Source organism: Rhodnius prolixus, unplaced genomic scaffold (assembly GCF_049639745.1).
Source record: "Rhodnius prolixus isolate KJV_2025 unplaced genomic scaffold, Rpr scaffold_8, whole genome shotgun sequence".
In the NCBI taxonomy this organism is placed as follows: Eukaryota; Metazoa; Arthropoda; class Insecta; order Hemiptera; family Reduviidae; genus Rhodnius; species Rhodnius prolixus.
Window position 1 is genome coordinate 33,208,727 of NW_027411593.1, and position 15,808 is coordinate 33,224,534.

Below are 15,808 nucleotides of genomic sequence, written 5' to 3' on the forward strand. Positions count from 1 at the left end.
CACGAAAGGAATGTTCAAATCTGTGTGAATGGTTTGATTGGGTGACGTAGAAAGGAGCGTTTACTATAGAGAGAAGAATTTTAGATTGCAAGGACTGGAGTTCCTTTGCAGATTTGAGCGTTTGGTTGTACCCCACAGTTCGATGCTATAAGCCCAGACTGGCTTTAATATACTTACATGTATAGGTCTTTTGTTGTCCAGAGTGAGTTTTGATCTGTTGTCGAGTAGTCTTTTCCAGTTGTCGGAAGCGTCTGTTCAGTTCTGTTCTCTTAAGTCGAGAATAAAGGTTCCATGTAAGTCTTCCGTCAAGGTAAAGCCCAAGGACTACGTTGACTACTGGTAAAGGAATAAGATTGTAAAAGACAGGAGGAAGAGTGAAGGTAATATTTTGAGATTTTGTTTCGTTCAGTTTGATAGCCCATTTTTTGAACCAATTTTCTTAGGAGGTGAGGTGAGACTGAAGGTTTCTATGGGCTATTATTGGATCTTTGTCAGTAGATAAGATGACAGTATCGTCAGCATAGGTGAGAAGAGTAGTTTGAGGATGAGTAGGTATGTCTGAGGAGTACATTGTTGATTACTTAAGAGCAAATAAAGTGCAAATGTGATAATTATAAGGAGATAAAGTTTATGCAAAATAAAAAATAATAATAATAATTATACAATTGAACCAATTAGAGTGCCCAAAATTTTATAAAAAACAAACTGAGAAATACAATAAGATAAAAATCAGCAAAATATTAGCTAAAGACTTATAGTAGGTCTTGTAGAGAAATTAACTCTCGTACTTCAAGGTTATTGAAGGTAGTTGAATGTGGGTCAAGTTAATTGGGAACGGATTCCAAACAAAAAGCAACTTGAGAGATTACATCTGCGAGAACAACTGCTTTAATTTTTGCGTCTCACCTCTAATTAACTATTGTCATTAAGGGGCCTATCAAAATTGATGTGGCCTAGAAATGATGTAATGTGGTAAGTCAATAACGATTTCAATGAAAGATTTTGTGCAACTGAATTGTTATCGTTTGATAAAGAGAGGGTTAATCAGCTTTAGATTTATAAATATCTTCAATCAATGATTCTACTGAGGAGTTGAGGTAGCTCACTAGCAAACCCAATCATAAAGCTAACAAGATTGGTAAATTAAAATTGAAACCCTGGGAGCACGCAAACGGAATATGAATAGTATAAACTGTCAGCAATTTCGATTTATGTTATACATCGATAATATGTGACAGAAGATGGCTACAAATTCCCAAATAAATTTCTATTATGAATAGTACAATACTCTTGTAAGTTCCAGACTTCTGTTTCCGTTTTCAAAGATGGAGCTCTTATATAGAAAATAAGAATGAAATTGCTGAATAGAAGTGGAAACAACGTTGGTGACTTCGGTTATTTATGATTTCCCTCTAATATACAGGGTGGGGCAAAAGATATGAACCGGTTTTAAAGGGATGTAAAACAAAAACAATTTAACTTACAGAAATTATGTTTATATTGTTTAATTCAGTACAGAATCTAGTTTTTTATATTAAGTTTGAAAGATGATATCACGTAGGTGGCGGCCGTCAGCCGCGATGCACTCTTGAAGGCGAATTCTGAAGTTTTCAACCGCTCTTCTGCACATTTCGATGGGTATTGCCGTAACACCCTCTCTGATTCTGTCCTTAAGTTCTTCCTGGGTATGTGGACCATGTTTAAAAACTTTTTCATTTATGTTCCCCCAAATAAAAAAATCACAAATGCTCAAATCTGGTGAGCGCGCAGGCCACTCCACGTCACCCCTCAAAGAGACGAGGCGCTGGGGGAACACTTGCCTCAATCTCGCCATTGAAATCCTAGCAGTGTGGGATGTAGCCCCGTCCTGTTGGAACCAGATGTCTCCCAGATTAGTTGCTTCACTCAATTCTTCCAGCTCAGGTTCAAAAAACTCTTCCAACATTGACACATAGCGTTCAGCGGTGACGTGGAGTGGCCTGCGCGCTCACCAGATTTGAGCATTTGTGATTTTTTCCTTTGGGGATTGATAAAGGAAAAAGATTTTAAACATCGTTCACATACCCAGGAAGAACTTAAGGACAGAATCAGAGAGGGTGTTACGGCAATACCCATCGAAATGTGCAGAAGGGCGGTTGAAAACTTCAGAATTCGCCTTCAAGAGTGCATCGCGGCTGACGGCCGCCACCTACGTGATATCATCTTTCAAACTTAATGTAAAAAACTAGATTCTGTACTGAATTAAACAATATAAACATAATTTCTGTAAGTTGAATTGTTTTTGTTTTACATCCCTTTAAAACCGGTTCATATCTTTTGCCCCACCCTGTATTTACGGTCCATTAGCTTTTGCATTTTATTTTCTATTTATTGTAACTTTTTACTAAGTTTTTAAATTTTTATTTACTTAAGGATGTGCGCGAATGTATAAGTAGAGAATTTTTACTTATAAATACTAAGTTTGGCTTAAGTCCAGTACAAACGGCACAAAAAACGTGATCCGCGGCTTACCAGTGACAACAGTCATTATCACATGACTAGGGCACCGCCTATCTTGAATAGCTAAAGTCTGACTTCTAGATAGCCTTGCAGCTAACCGCTTGGAGCCTCTTCGGCGAATCTTGGCGAAAGTGAGCGTCAAGAGAATTTGAAAAAGTTTATAGAAATTCCATTCCAAAATAATTAGTCTAAATTTGTGTTTACTTAATTTTGGAAACCTGATATGACTGTAATATTTTTTCTAATGGCTAAAATAAAAACCAGGTTAAAAAATAAAAAAATAGAAAGACTTCCTTAATTTCCTAATTATCAGGTTGTCTTTCTGAGTGTTGTCTTAGTAGATATTAGCTTGAGTCGTAATAAACAACACTGTTTGCAAAATATACTGCATAAAACGCATTATCACATTTCTAAGACCTAAGTAAGTAGTGGTTATTGCCTCGTTGACTGTGACGTCCTTGCAATGCCGACAAACGTCATCTTACTACGTACACTATGAAGATTTGTAATTATTTTTACCAAATTATTCTAACAATTAGAGTATACTATTAGAGTCTAAAGTTCCATCATATCTTCCAAGGGAAACGGAATTAATAAACCTTTAATTACATGTTAATAAGAAATAGTAAACAATGGAAACTAAGCTGTACGGCTTCGATAATTGTTGCAAAAGATGGGGGATACAAAATATTAGAATGTGAATTTGATTTACTTTTCTCTAATAACATCTTTTTATAAGTCGATATTTATTTAGTGTTTTTTCTATACGCTCCACTTTTGCCCCACACACATAGAAGCTGTTGGATTCTGTCCAAGCTGTGTTTAAACATTCGGGTTTCACCAATCTCTAATATTGTTACTGATGTGTTAAATGTCCGAAATAAAGTAAATAATTAGACGAAAAATCAGAAACTTTAAAGAAAAACATTAATCAAGAAAGCACATTTTGATAGATGTAAGGCCAAGAAAATTTAAAAATATATATGTAATATTTTTTATATATTTTTTGACAAACTAAATATCCTAAATTTATGTCTATTATACAATATATTTATGAAAAGTTTGTAAACAAAAAAAATGTATTCACGATCTCGTATATGAGTAGAGCATACTTCTAGAAGTCAATAAACTTCCAATGAAGGCCAGCGTAATTGACCTTTGTGTTAATTTCAAGGCAAAAAAGTAAATAGGTGATCACGTTCGTGTAATTCAGTGAGATGTGTGTATAATATTTTAATATGCAACCAATTAACTGTACTATTTATTATTATCAGTCTATTTAATTTTTTGCGTGAACCGTTCATTGAACCTGCTTAACGTATACAGTTTTTTTTTTCTAAATTGTATAAAGAAAACTAAGAATATTTTTCTTATTTTTTGCGGTCTTCCCAAATAAATTATTTATTTTATTTCTACGACTTCTCCTAATTCCGGTTTCAGTAGGAATATATTTTTTTTCTAGTCACATTTCCTGAAACGTGTATGTGACAGTGTGGGTCCTGAAGAGAGATTTCGATTTTTTTTTCGTTTAATCCATTTCGAATTAAGGTTATCGGATCATTCAATCATGTAAAGAGCTATCCGAATTGAATATTAATAAACATTTTTAAAGAAAAATTCATTGTTTGATCTTCTTTTTCCTCCTAGGAATATCTTACAACTCACTTACCAGTAATGTAAAGTTTCTCCTGAGTGAACACTATCTGGAGGCAGGATACGCTGAAAAAAAGCTTCGGGCGCCAATGATCAAAGAAGTGGTCGCGCCTTAAAAAGGAACAAATCAAATAGTGCATCGTACTGAAATGAATACAGTAGATTACTTCAAGCGATTAGACTCATTACATTTCTGAATTACTAGATACTACTTTTGCAACAACTACACAATGAAAATAGTCCAAAAATAATTTGAACAAGGAAACTGTTTCAAAAAAAAAAAATGCTATCACTTTTTAGCTTATTACAAAACACAAACAAATAATTGGGCTGGATTTACACTGATGATTAGGAAGGTAAAAATTGTTTAAAAGAAGAGGTTATGAGGGTCAGGGACTTGTGCCACACTTAATTAGAGAAGTTATGTCCTTCAGTATATTGGTACCCATTTTTTGGTTAATGTCTCTGTGTACAACATTCTAGAGTGACGATAGTAAGTGTTTCTGTTAGAAGATTTGCTTTAAGATAAGCTGAGGAAGGTCTTTGCAAATGTGTGGTTAAGCATATCTATATTTAGTTAAATTATATATTTAAAATGTGTTGCAATTGTAAAATACAAAAAAAATCACACAATCATGATTTCTGATAGCTGATTATTGTTGCAATTTAAATAAACGTATACTTAAAGGCCTAGATTTTTGGGAGGTCAAAATCAGTTATGTTGAAACAAAATCTGCTTTATACAATTTTATTTTCTATATACAAGCCTAAATTAAGTCAAATTAAAATTTATACTTTAAATAATCTAACCACATAAGAGTCGGTTACCAAGATATACCTATCTACAGGTACATTAATGGTCAGTTCTTGCATATCTCTTTACAAGTTGGGATTTGATTTAATGTGTGTTTCGCTTGTAGGCACATATTTATTTATAATAGGCATTATAATGAGTTCTATGATTAAATTTTAGAAACTAACTAGTTTTGCAATATTTTGAAAGTGGTTAAGTAACAACTACAGATCTCATTTGTATATTTGTATCATTTTTGTTTTTGTTTTGGTAGCCGTTAATTCATTTCCAGTAAAAATTACTTAGGAATTTTAAATTGCTAGAGAAAGAAATTTTTGTTACTGAAATTGTTGTGAAGTAAAACTAGGGTTGCCAACTGCCCTTTTTTTTTTTAGAAAGGACAGTCCTTTTTTAACACCTGGTTGTCCTTGTCCTTTCTTAAATTAGGAAAGGACGCCTTTTGTCCTTTTTTCAGATATTATTCACTCGAATCTAATTTATTTTATTGTATTTTTGATTTAAGTTCTGACTTCCGAGACTTCTTCTTTTGGCGTGTTGTTTTTCTGTTCTAACTGAACTGAACAGGTCAACAGGTTATTGATGTAACGATAAACAAAATGCAAAAAATGGTACTGGATTTGATGATTCTGATTAATTATATTCTTATGGTAGGTGAATTCCTTTCATAATGCCGACGCTGTTTTGAGGCCTACTTTTTTGCAATTAATAAGAGATTTCTGCATCAATTTTTAAAATAACCCCTATGCCTATTCCTTTCGAAAGGTGGATTGTACGTAGATGTTTTTCATGAATAGTACACGTTTTAAACTTACATAATATTTTTGAGAAAAATGAAGTCAAAAGTTTTTGGAAAAAAAATTAGAAACTCGCTATTTCTTATGTAGCCACAAAGTGAAATATTTGATATTATTATTTTGAAATATAAATTAGCTTATTTAAAAGGAAATTTAACCTTCTTTCTAACGAGCTTATTGAAATTGCTTTAGCTTTAATAGTTTGAGAAATATTAAAAAAAGGTTTGCTAAAAAGTAGTAATAACTTGAAAAAACATAAAATTAAAAATATCTATAAAATAGAGCCGAATCGTGCCATAGTTTATATAGAATTTTTTGTTGCAAATGATGCCCAGAATCGCCTCCCGAAGTAACGGTAGTCTTATGCTGAACACCCTGTATATTCCCGGGCCCCAAAGTCTTGTCGACGTCCCTGTACGTACCTTATTTTTTTAGGGTGTCCTTTTTTGAAACTTTATTGTGTTGGCAACCCTAAGTAAAACTGAATCATTCTGAAATTGTGTTCATAGCATGCTTTGCACTGGTAGTTTATAAATTATGGACGAAATTAATCCAAATTAATATTAGCCGACTGCTCAACACTTTTTAAAATATTCTTCCTATCCTTTGAGTAGAATCTTTTTAGGTATACCCAAAATCAAAGATCTAAAAGGGCAAGTTATGGCACACAACTGGTGCACTTACCAGTTCTGTTACTTAACGGTCTGGCCCTAAAAAATGAACAACATCTACATGCACTGGAAAAAGAGGCTGTATGCTTTCATTTAAATACTGTTATTACTAAATGTCAGCAGAAATATTCAAAGGACGCCAAAATTCCTGAAGAAATGCCAATTCCTTCTACTGGTTTATTCCCAAAAATATTTCCAGCCTCAAAGTGAGAGTTGCTGTTCTTTCTTATTTTTTAATAGTGGCGCATTGGAGACTATAGACTTTATAATTTTTAATCTAGAAGATAATTTTTCTTTATTTATTGGGTAAAAGTTTCTTATTGGCTATCTCGGAATCATCTGATTTAGAATAGCTCTCCAGTTTGGAATCTCAATTCAAAATATGCAATAAAATCATTTATTCAAAAGTAAAACTATATAAATATACTAAATTGTGAGGCGCCACGGTAGCCGAGCGGGTTAAGAGGCGAGACCTGCAAAGCTAATATGCATTGTGGTACTGGGTTCGATTCCCGGTCTTGGCCTTAGATTTTATTTAATGTTAAATGAGAAATGGTAAAGTACGTTTGCTAGTCGCCTCCGTCCACGACACCTAGTAAATGGTAGTTGGACGTTAAGCCCTGCCTGAAAAAATAGGCGATTACTTTACTTACTTTTACTAAATTGTGTTACGTTTTGGTTCGGAATAGTATTGAAAAATAGACTAAGATCGAATTTCAGGAAATGCCTCTTTACAGTAATACTGAATTCCTGATTAAACAGATACTTCAATTGTTTGTCAAATAATATTTAATATAATTGTTTAGCAACAAAAAATGTATATAATTAAACGCAATAAATGACACGAAGCAAACAATGCAGGTTAATCATTGTCAAAATATCATGTTGACCTCTGACTAAATACTTAAAAGATTAGAAGTGCAATTTAAAGAATGATGCTCTCAGGTCATCTTCAACTGGGCCAAGGATCTGTCTTAATCAAAATGGGAAACCCAGTGAAAGTTTTGTAATTTCTTACAGTGAATAAGTTAGAGCATGGCGAGACCTCATTTAGATTGATTACTGATTATTAAAAGGGAAGCTGGTTAATCAAACATCAATGATGAATTTATTAAATCCTACAAAAGCAAAATTGTTTAATTTTATTCTGACTTCTTTCAGAGGTTTGTCCATCTGGTGAAAATTCGTCTTTCACTTCATAAAATGTCGGTTATTTGCCATCAAACAATGTGATTCATAAGTCAGCGAACTAATTACACTTACTAATATTGTGGGTTCCCGAGTGGTTTCTTATGGTTCTTTTCTCTTTCTTTAATGCTAAAACAAGGGCAAACGTCAAGCCGCAACACTTGGCCGTGACCGGATAATCAAGGATTTCTTCCCAAATCTAGAGTTGTTGTCTAGCTCTTGTACGGTGAACATCGTGTCTCGCTGTTCTGTAGTTTTCTATGTTCCACTTTGAATTTTTTTGTTGAAAATTTGTACAAGTAGTTTTGTGTATGTAGTGAAAATTTGGTGAAAAATAGGGAGAATTTTAACGAACAGATTTTCTTTAATAAGGAAATCCATCTTCAAAATTTCTTACGTCTTTTATGTTTGGGCTCAAAGTTTAAGAAGTTCGTGCTGTGGTAGGGGTTGGTGGAAAAGTTGGCTACGCCCAAAGTAAGCGGATGAAGATACATGAGACAGTGGTGGGAATCGTGATAAAAGATAAGTTAAATCTTATTGGTTATCTATAGGATTTGTGTGTATGTGTAAGTGGGGTAAAATCTCAAGGTCACTGAAGTAGCTGAATTTATTTAGTAACATTTCTTATCGGTCTCTGCATTGAGAAACATCCCATTTTAGGAAAAAAATAAAAATTAAAAGGGGAAAAAAAGAAGAAAAATATATATATATTTTCTATATATTATATTATAGTTTGTATTATATGCTCATCAAATATAAACAAACTTTTTGTCAGGTCCCTTCTATTTGAATTTAGAAGAATATGAGTCTCTAAATATTTATTGGATCCTACAGATTATTCGAGAGACTGTCTCTTCCATTATCTTACTTTGGAGTTATTGCGAATTAAAAAGGTGTGCCAACTTCTAACTATAAACTGAAATATTTCGTATTTGGCTGGTTCACATTTAAGAAAATTAATTTAATTTATTTTTCGTAGCACACTTATTTTAATTAATTATACACCTAAAAATTACTTTAAAATGCCCAAAGATCAGAAAGAACTGTCCAAATTTGAGGAAAAGCTTCTGGCTGAAATTAAGGAAATGAGAAGCGGTATTAATTCATTAAATGACAAATTTGAAGCTCTTTCTAGTGCTTATGTAACCTGTAAGGAAGAGTGTGAATCTCTGAAAAAGGTAGTTTCTGACCAGTCCACTAAAATAAAATATCTTGAGAAACAATTAAAAAGAAAGAACTTAATTTTTTGGGGAATACCAGAAATTAAAGATGAAACTAATGTAAGATTAGAGGAAACCATGATTGACCTGCTGCGAGAAAAATTACGAATTGAATTGTTGCCTAATGAAGTGTCTTCTATAAGAAGATTTGGTAGACCAAGAGATCATATTAGGCCAATTTGTATGGAGTTGGTTAGTGAGAAGAGGAAAATTGAAATATTAAAAAGTTCTTCTGGCTTTAAAGGCTCTAAAATGGGTGTTTCATTAGATTTTCCTAAAGATGTGGCAGAGGAAAGAAAGAAGTTGAAACCTTTTTATGAGAAGGCAAAACAGGAAGGGCATAAGGTGAAGATGATTGGTGACAAACTTTTGTTAAGGAATAAACTGTATTCACTCTCAGACTTGAAAGAAGATCGAAGCCTATTTGCTGGTACTGATTTGGGATTGAATAATCTAGTCAAGCAGTCTGATGCCAAGAGGGAAGATGTTTCTTCTCCTTTGAAGAATCCTTTGCATTTAAATCTTAGGTCTCATTCTCGAGATAAAGCCTCCTCATCTTAGCAATCACCATGTGGAAGAATTAGGGATCTACAGGTAGTACTTTGGAATATTCAGGGATATAAAACTTTATTGGATATGCAATCTTTTTCAGAATTAGTAGATATTTTTTGTTGTGTTGAGACATGGTTAGTGGATAAGCCTCTTAACTGCCCACCTGTTTTGAATGGTTTTCAATTAGCAGCTTTCTCAGGAGCTGTCAAGGAGAAGAGTCGGGGTAGAGCAAGTGGGGGGCTTATGGTTTTTGTTAGAAGTGCGTTATTTAAATTTCTCATTTTAGATCAATCACCATGGTGGATTATTATTAAATTTATTTCAAATATTTTCTCTTTTATTTTAGTTTTGGTGTACTTTAGACCTAGTTTAGATTTAAATGTTGTCTTAGATTTATTTGAAGTAACATTGCAACAAATTTTGCCCTTTCACAATTGTATGCATTTAATTGGGGGAGATTTTAACTGTAGAGTGGGCAGTTTACAAAATAATGATGAAGAGTTATTTAATAATACATTCCTTTCAGCTGAGCATGGGTCTTGTGATAGAATCTGTAATAGTAAAGGTACTTCTTTGATTGAGTTTATGGAATTAAATTCTTTTGTGTTAGTAAACGGTAGAACGCTTCGGGACACGCCCTCTCAATTCACTTATGTTAGTCCGCAAGGGCAGAGTGTTGTAGATTTAGTCTGGATTGACAGTCTGCACTTAGCTGAAGTAAGGGATTTAGAGGTCCTAGGTATTGTATCTGGATCGGATCACTTTCCTGTTATAGTCAGTTTAAATTGTGTCATAGTTAGTGATACAAGCTCGCCATGCAATTATGATCCAAAAAGTTCTGTAAAAGTGATTGCCTGGGATAAAAATAAAGCTGATATGTTTATTAATTGCTTATTGTTTTCGCCCAGAATATGTATTAATTTTGATAAAGAAACAATAAATTCTATTTATGAAAATTTGTACTCAGCCTTAATGGAATCTGCTAGCCAAACTGGTATGTTTTCTACCAAGCTGATCAGAAGGGATGTTACTGTAACTCATATAAAAAATCTTTGGTATGACGAAGAGTGTAAGAAAATGAAGGTTAAAGTTAGGAAACTTTTACGATTTTGTAAACGCGCCAATTTTGTGCATTTCTTGAAATTAATTTATTTAGATACTAAAGCAAGATATAAAAACTTGATTAAATATAAAAAACGATCTTTTCAAAAATCTTTACTAGATAGTATTGCAAACGTAAAAGACACTAGGACTTTTTGGGGAACAATAAATAAGTATAGGCTTAGACCAGCGTTATGTTCATTTATTAGTGTTGACGCCTGGGAGAATTATTATAAATTGATTTATCCTTTGAGGATTTATGATAGTACCCTATTCTTCGGTGTCGGCCATCCTATACTGGACGCCCCAATTACTCATGACGAAATTATGAAAAGCATTCAAAAATGTAGAAGTTCTAAAGCTCCTGGACCCGATCAAATTTCAAATGAATTTTACAAACACCTTCCTCAAAACTGGCTTCTGTATTTGGAGGTTCTGTTTAATAAAGTTTTTTCCAGTGAGGTTCTCCCGCTTAAGTGGTCTCAAGTTTCTCAATTTATGCTGTACAAAAAAGGAGATAAGTGTGATTTAGGTAACTATAGAGGCATTTGTTTAGCTAATTGTATTCTTAAGATATTCATGCAAATTATTTTGAACAGACTGTTAATATGGGATCAAGAGGTTGCAGTAATTCCAGAATGTCAAAATGGTTTTCGACCGGGTCGGGGATGCAATGATAATATTTTTGTACTTAGTACAGTGATTCAGTGTCATCTAAGATTGCCAAAAAGGAAAATTTTTACTGCTTTTATTGATCTTAAAAGAGCATTTGATTCTCTGCCCCACTCTAAACTATTTCACAAGCTTCACTCTGCGGGAATTTCTCCCAAAATAATTAACATATTAAGGAACTTGTATGAAAATGCCTCTTTCAAAATTAAGGTGAATGGCAATTTTACTTCTGAATTACCTCTGTCTGAAGGGGTTATGCAGGGGGAGGTCCTTAGTCCTTTTCTTTTCTCGCTTTTCATTGCGGATATTGAGAACTTCTTTCGGGAAAATAACGCTCGGGGTATTAACATAGATGGTAAATCTGATGTTATCTTACTCTTGTACGCAGACGACATGGTTATTCTTAGTGACTCTCACATTGATTTAAACAAAAAATTAGATATTTTAAAGAACTACTGTGTTTTGAATGGCTTAAAAGTAAATACTGAAAAGTCAAAAATTGTAATTTTTCACAAGGGAAGACTGAGGGCTGAAAGGTATAAGTTTTTTTATGATGATGTGATGCTAGATACTGTAGATAACTTTGTCTATTTGGGCGTGCGATTCAACCAATCTTCTTTGTTTTTAGAGACTGCCAGGTCAGCAATTGGCAAGGCAAATATCGCTGCCGGATCAGTTATAAATATCTTAACAAAATCAAAATGTGATAGTTGGGTCTCGAGAGTGAGGGTATTTAATGCTATAGCTCGAAGTGTAATGTTGTATGGGGCTCAAGTCTGGAGTCTAAGATACGTCGATTTGTTGGAGAGGGCGCATCTGAACTTTTATAAGCGATTATTCCAATTATCTCGAAACACTCCCGATTATATTATTAGAACTGAATTCGGTATAACTCATGTTTTGCTGCAAATTGTTAAGATTACTGTCGGTTGGATTAAAAATATATTATCTATGGAGAGCACAAGATTGCCGCGTATCTGTTTTTTTAGACTTTTGGAGTTGAGTACTGCTCCTGTGAAATATAACTGGTTTCTTCAGTTGAGAGTTTTGTTGGGCAAATATGGTGTTTCTTTTGAAGAGGCTGATCTCAATGGACTTTCTGCTGGTGAAATAGTTTCAAAACTTCATACTAATTTGCTCCAGTTGGACAGGCAATCTCTTGAATATTCCCGGTTTAGTGATATTTACAATAGCCTACCACTCTTGGCTGGAGTACCTCAAGAGTATATTAATGTTAGACAACCCTTCAGCGTAACTAGGTTGATTGCTCAGATGCGAACTTCTAATAAATATTTTATCAAAATATCTTTACAGAAGTCCATTCACATCATAAATTGTAAATTGTTGTGCACAGTTTGTGATATGCACGTTGAAGAAGATTTCTCGCATCTGTTTGCTGTTTGTCCTCTATATGCCTCCATAAGGATTTATTATTTTAAAAGTAATCTGCCCACTGAGGTACAAAGAGATCTATTGGAACTAATGTACAGTTGCGAAAAATCAAAATTACTTATTGTATATAATTACGTGTTTAGTGTATTAAAGTTGAGATCATTTTTACTAAACGAATAATTTCAGTTGTTAAAGTTTTGTTTTTGTGTTTTAAACAGATTTTATATTTTTTGTTTCCTTTAGACAGAATCTGTAAATATTATTTTATTATTTTTATTACTTTTTGTTTGTTTATTTTAATTTCATTAATGATATTGTTTTTTTTTATTTTACTTTTATTATCAAGTTTTATCATTTCATTTAATTATTATATTATGTATATAATTTGTTTACTGAAACTCCGTTTGTAAAAGGCTCAGGCCTTAGAGACAAATGAATAAATAAATAAATAAAATAAATAAATAAAATAAAATATTTAAAAGGAAATTTAACCTTCTTTCTAACGAGCTTATTGAAATTGCTTTAGCTTTAATAGTTTGAGAAATATTAAAAAAAGGTTTGCTAAAAAGTAGTAATAACTTGAAAAAACATAAAATTAAAAATATCTATAAAATAGAGCCGAATCGTGCCATAGTTTATATAGAATTTTTTGTTGCAAATGATGCCCAGAATCGCCTCCCGAAGTAACGGTAGTCTTATGCTGAACACCCTGTATATTCCCGGGCCCCAAAGTCTTGTCGACGTCCCTGTACGTACCTTATTTTTTTAGGGTGTCCTTTTTTGAAACTTTATTGTGTTGGCAACCCTAAGTAAAACTGAATCATTCTGAAATTGTGTTCATAGCATGCTTTGCACTGGTAGTTTATAAATTATGGACGAAATTAATCCAAATTAATATTAGCCGACTGCTCAACACTTTTTAAAATATTCTTCCTATCCTTTGAGTAGAATCTTTTTAGGTATACCCAAAATCAAAGATCTAAAAGGGCAAGTTATGGCACACAACTGGTGCACTTACCAGTTCTGTTACTTAACGGTCTGGCCCTAAAAAATGAACAACATCTACATGCACTGGAAAAAGAGGCTGTATGCTTTCATTTAAATACTGTTATTACTAAATGTCAGCAGAAATATTCAAAGGACGCCAAAATTCCTGAAGAAATGCCAATTCCTTCTACTGGTTTATTCCCAAAAATATTTCCAGCCTCAAAGTGAGAGTTGCTGTTCTTTCTTATTTTTTAATAGTGGCGCATTGGAGACTATAGACTTTATAATTTTTAATCTAGAAGATAATTTTTCTTTATTTATTGGGTAAAAGTTTCTTATTGGCTATCTCGGAATCATCTGATTTAGAATAGCTCTCCAGTTTGGAATCTCAATTCAAAATATGCAATAAAATCATTTATTCAAAAGTAAAACTATATAAATATACTAAATTGTGAGGCGCCACGGTAGCCGAGCGGGTTAAGAGGCGAGACCTGCAAAGCTAATATGCATTGTGGTACTGGGTTCGATTCCCGGTCTTGGCCTTAGATTTTATTTAATGTTAAATGAGAAATGGTAAAGTACGTTTGCTAGTCGCCTCCGTCCACGACACCTAGTAAATGGTAGTTGGACGTTAAGCCCTGCCTGAAAAAATAGGCGATTACTTTACTTACTTTTACTAAATTGTGTTACGTTTTGGTTCGGAATAGTATTGAAAAATAGACTAAGATCGAATTTCAGGAAATGCCTCTTTACAGTAATACTGAATTCCTGATTAAACAGATACTTCAATTGTTTGTCAAATAATATTTAATATAATTGTTTAGCAACAAAAAATGTATATAATTAAACGCAATAAATGACACGAAGCAAACAATGCAGGTTAATCATTGTCAAAATATCATGTTGACCTCTGACTAAATACTTAAAAGATTAGAAGTGCAATTTAAAGAATGATGCTCTCAGGTCATCTTCAACTGGGCCAAGGATCTGTCTTAATCAAAATGGGAAACCCAGTGAAAGTTTTGTAATTTCTTACAGTGAATAAGTTAGAGCATGGCGAGACCTCATTTAGATTGATTACTGATTATTAAAAGGGAAGCTGGTTAATCAAACATCAATGATGAATTTATTAAATCCTACAAAAGCAAAATTGTTTGATTTTATTCTGACTTCTTTCAGAGGTTTGTCCATCTGGTGAAAATTCGTCTTTCACTTCATAAAATGTCGGTTATTTGCCATCAAACAATGTGATTCATAAGTCAGCGAACTAATTACACTTACTAATATTGTGGGTTCCCGAGTGGTTTCTTATGGTTCTTTTCTCTTTCTTTAATGCTAAAACAAGGGCAAACGTCAAGCCGCAACACTTGGCCGTGACCGGATAATCAAGGATTTCTTCCCAAATCTTCTCCCATTAGTAAATTACAAATGTTACTCATGCCTTCGAGTTAAATTAGCAAATTTGTTGTCCTTGGTAAAAATAATCAAGTATGAAAGCAAAAATTAATAAATTTACATTTTACCTAATTCGCATTGCACTAAGAATTCAATTTGATATATGCAAAAAATTAGAGGCGGGTCATTGAAATAGTAAATAACCTTGAAAATCCAAGTAATTCAATAAATCAGTCCAAAGATCACCTGACAAGTTTGAGGGCCCCTTACATATGGTGCAAGGCTGTCTGAAAAGTAAAATATATCATCTATATTTAAAATATTCATAACTAATAAATTAACTAAAAAAATGGCTAACCACAAATGATTTCTTAAAATAATTATGGGACGCGTCTCTATTAAAAGGTCATCTGAGCCCTTCTAATGCCTTCACGACCTCCGAGTAGCATTCACTCAATACAAGATTGTATAAGCAGTAAATCTAAGATACGGCTCGAACCCGCTCCTTAGCATGCCAGTCCAATGAGCTATCATTGCTATTCTCTTTTCTCATGAAATAATGCATTCTTCATTCATCAGCAGGTCTCATGTCATTATCATTGCAAAATTGTATTTGTTTGTATATATGTTTAAAGATGTATTTAAAAAAAAACTGGAGATCAATGATCATACATAGTTTGTATTGTGTTTTTATTCGCCATTTATTTGTCTTCTAAAATTGCGAAGTGAATCTTCTTGGTTCAATAAATACAACTTTATTTCATTCTATAAATGATTGTTTTAATTTTACATTCATACTTGAAGTGAGCACATATCTGTAAATGCTAGTTCTGTTTTAATCCTGTCAATGTTAGTGCCCTTCTGGTTCAT

General features: G+C 33.1%; 1 protein-coding gene across 6 annotated transcripts in view; it reads left to right on the top strand.

The window, feature by feature from the left end:
* Window positions 1–15,808, top strand: part of LOC141451239 (scavenger receptor class B member 1-like) — a 68,406-nt gene that overhangs the window by 44,065 nt on the left and 8,533 nt on the right. Inside the window, exon 1 of one of the 6 annotated variants that reach the window (XM_074122474.1) lies at window positions 9,298–9,433. The exons of the other annotated variants lie outside the window; for them this stretch is intronic. The gene's annotated coding sequence lies outside the window, so the exon portion shown is untranslated. Of the gene's footprint in view, window positions 1–9,297; window positions 9,434–15,808 lie in introns of those variants that run through there. 6 annotated transcript variants of the gene reach the window in all.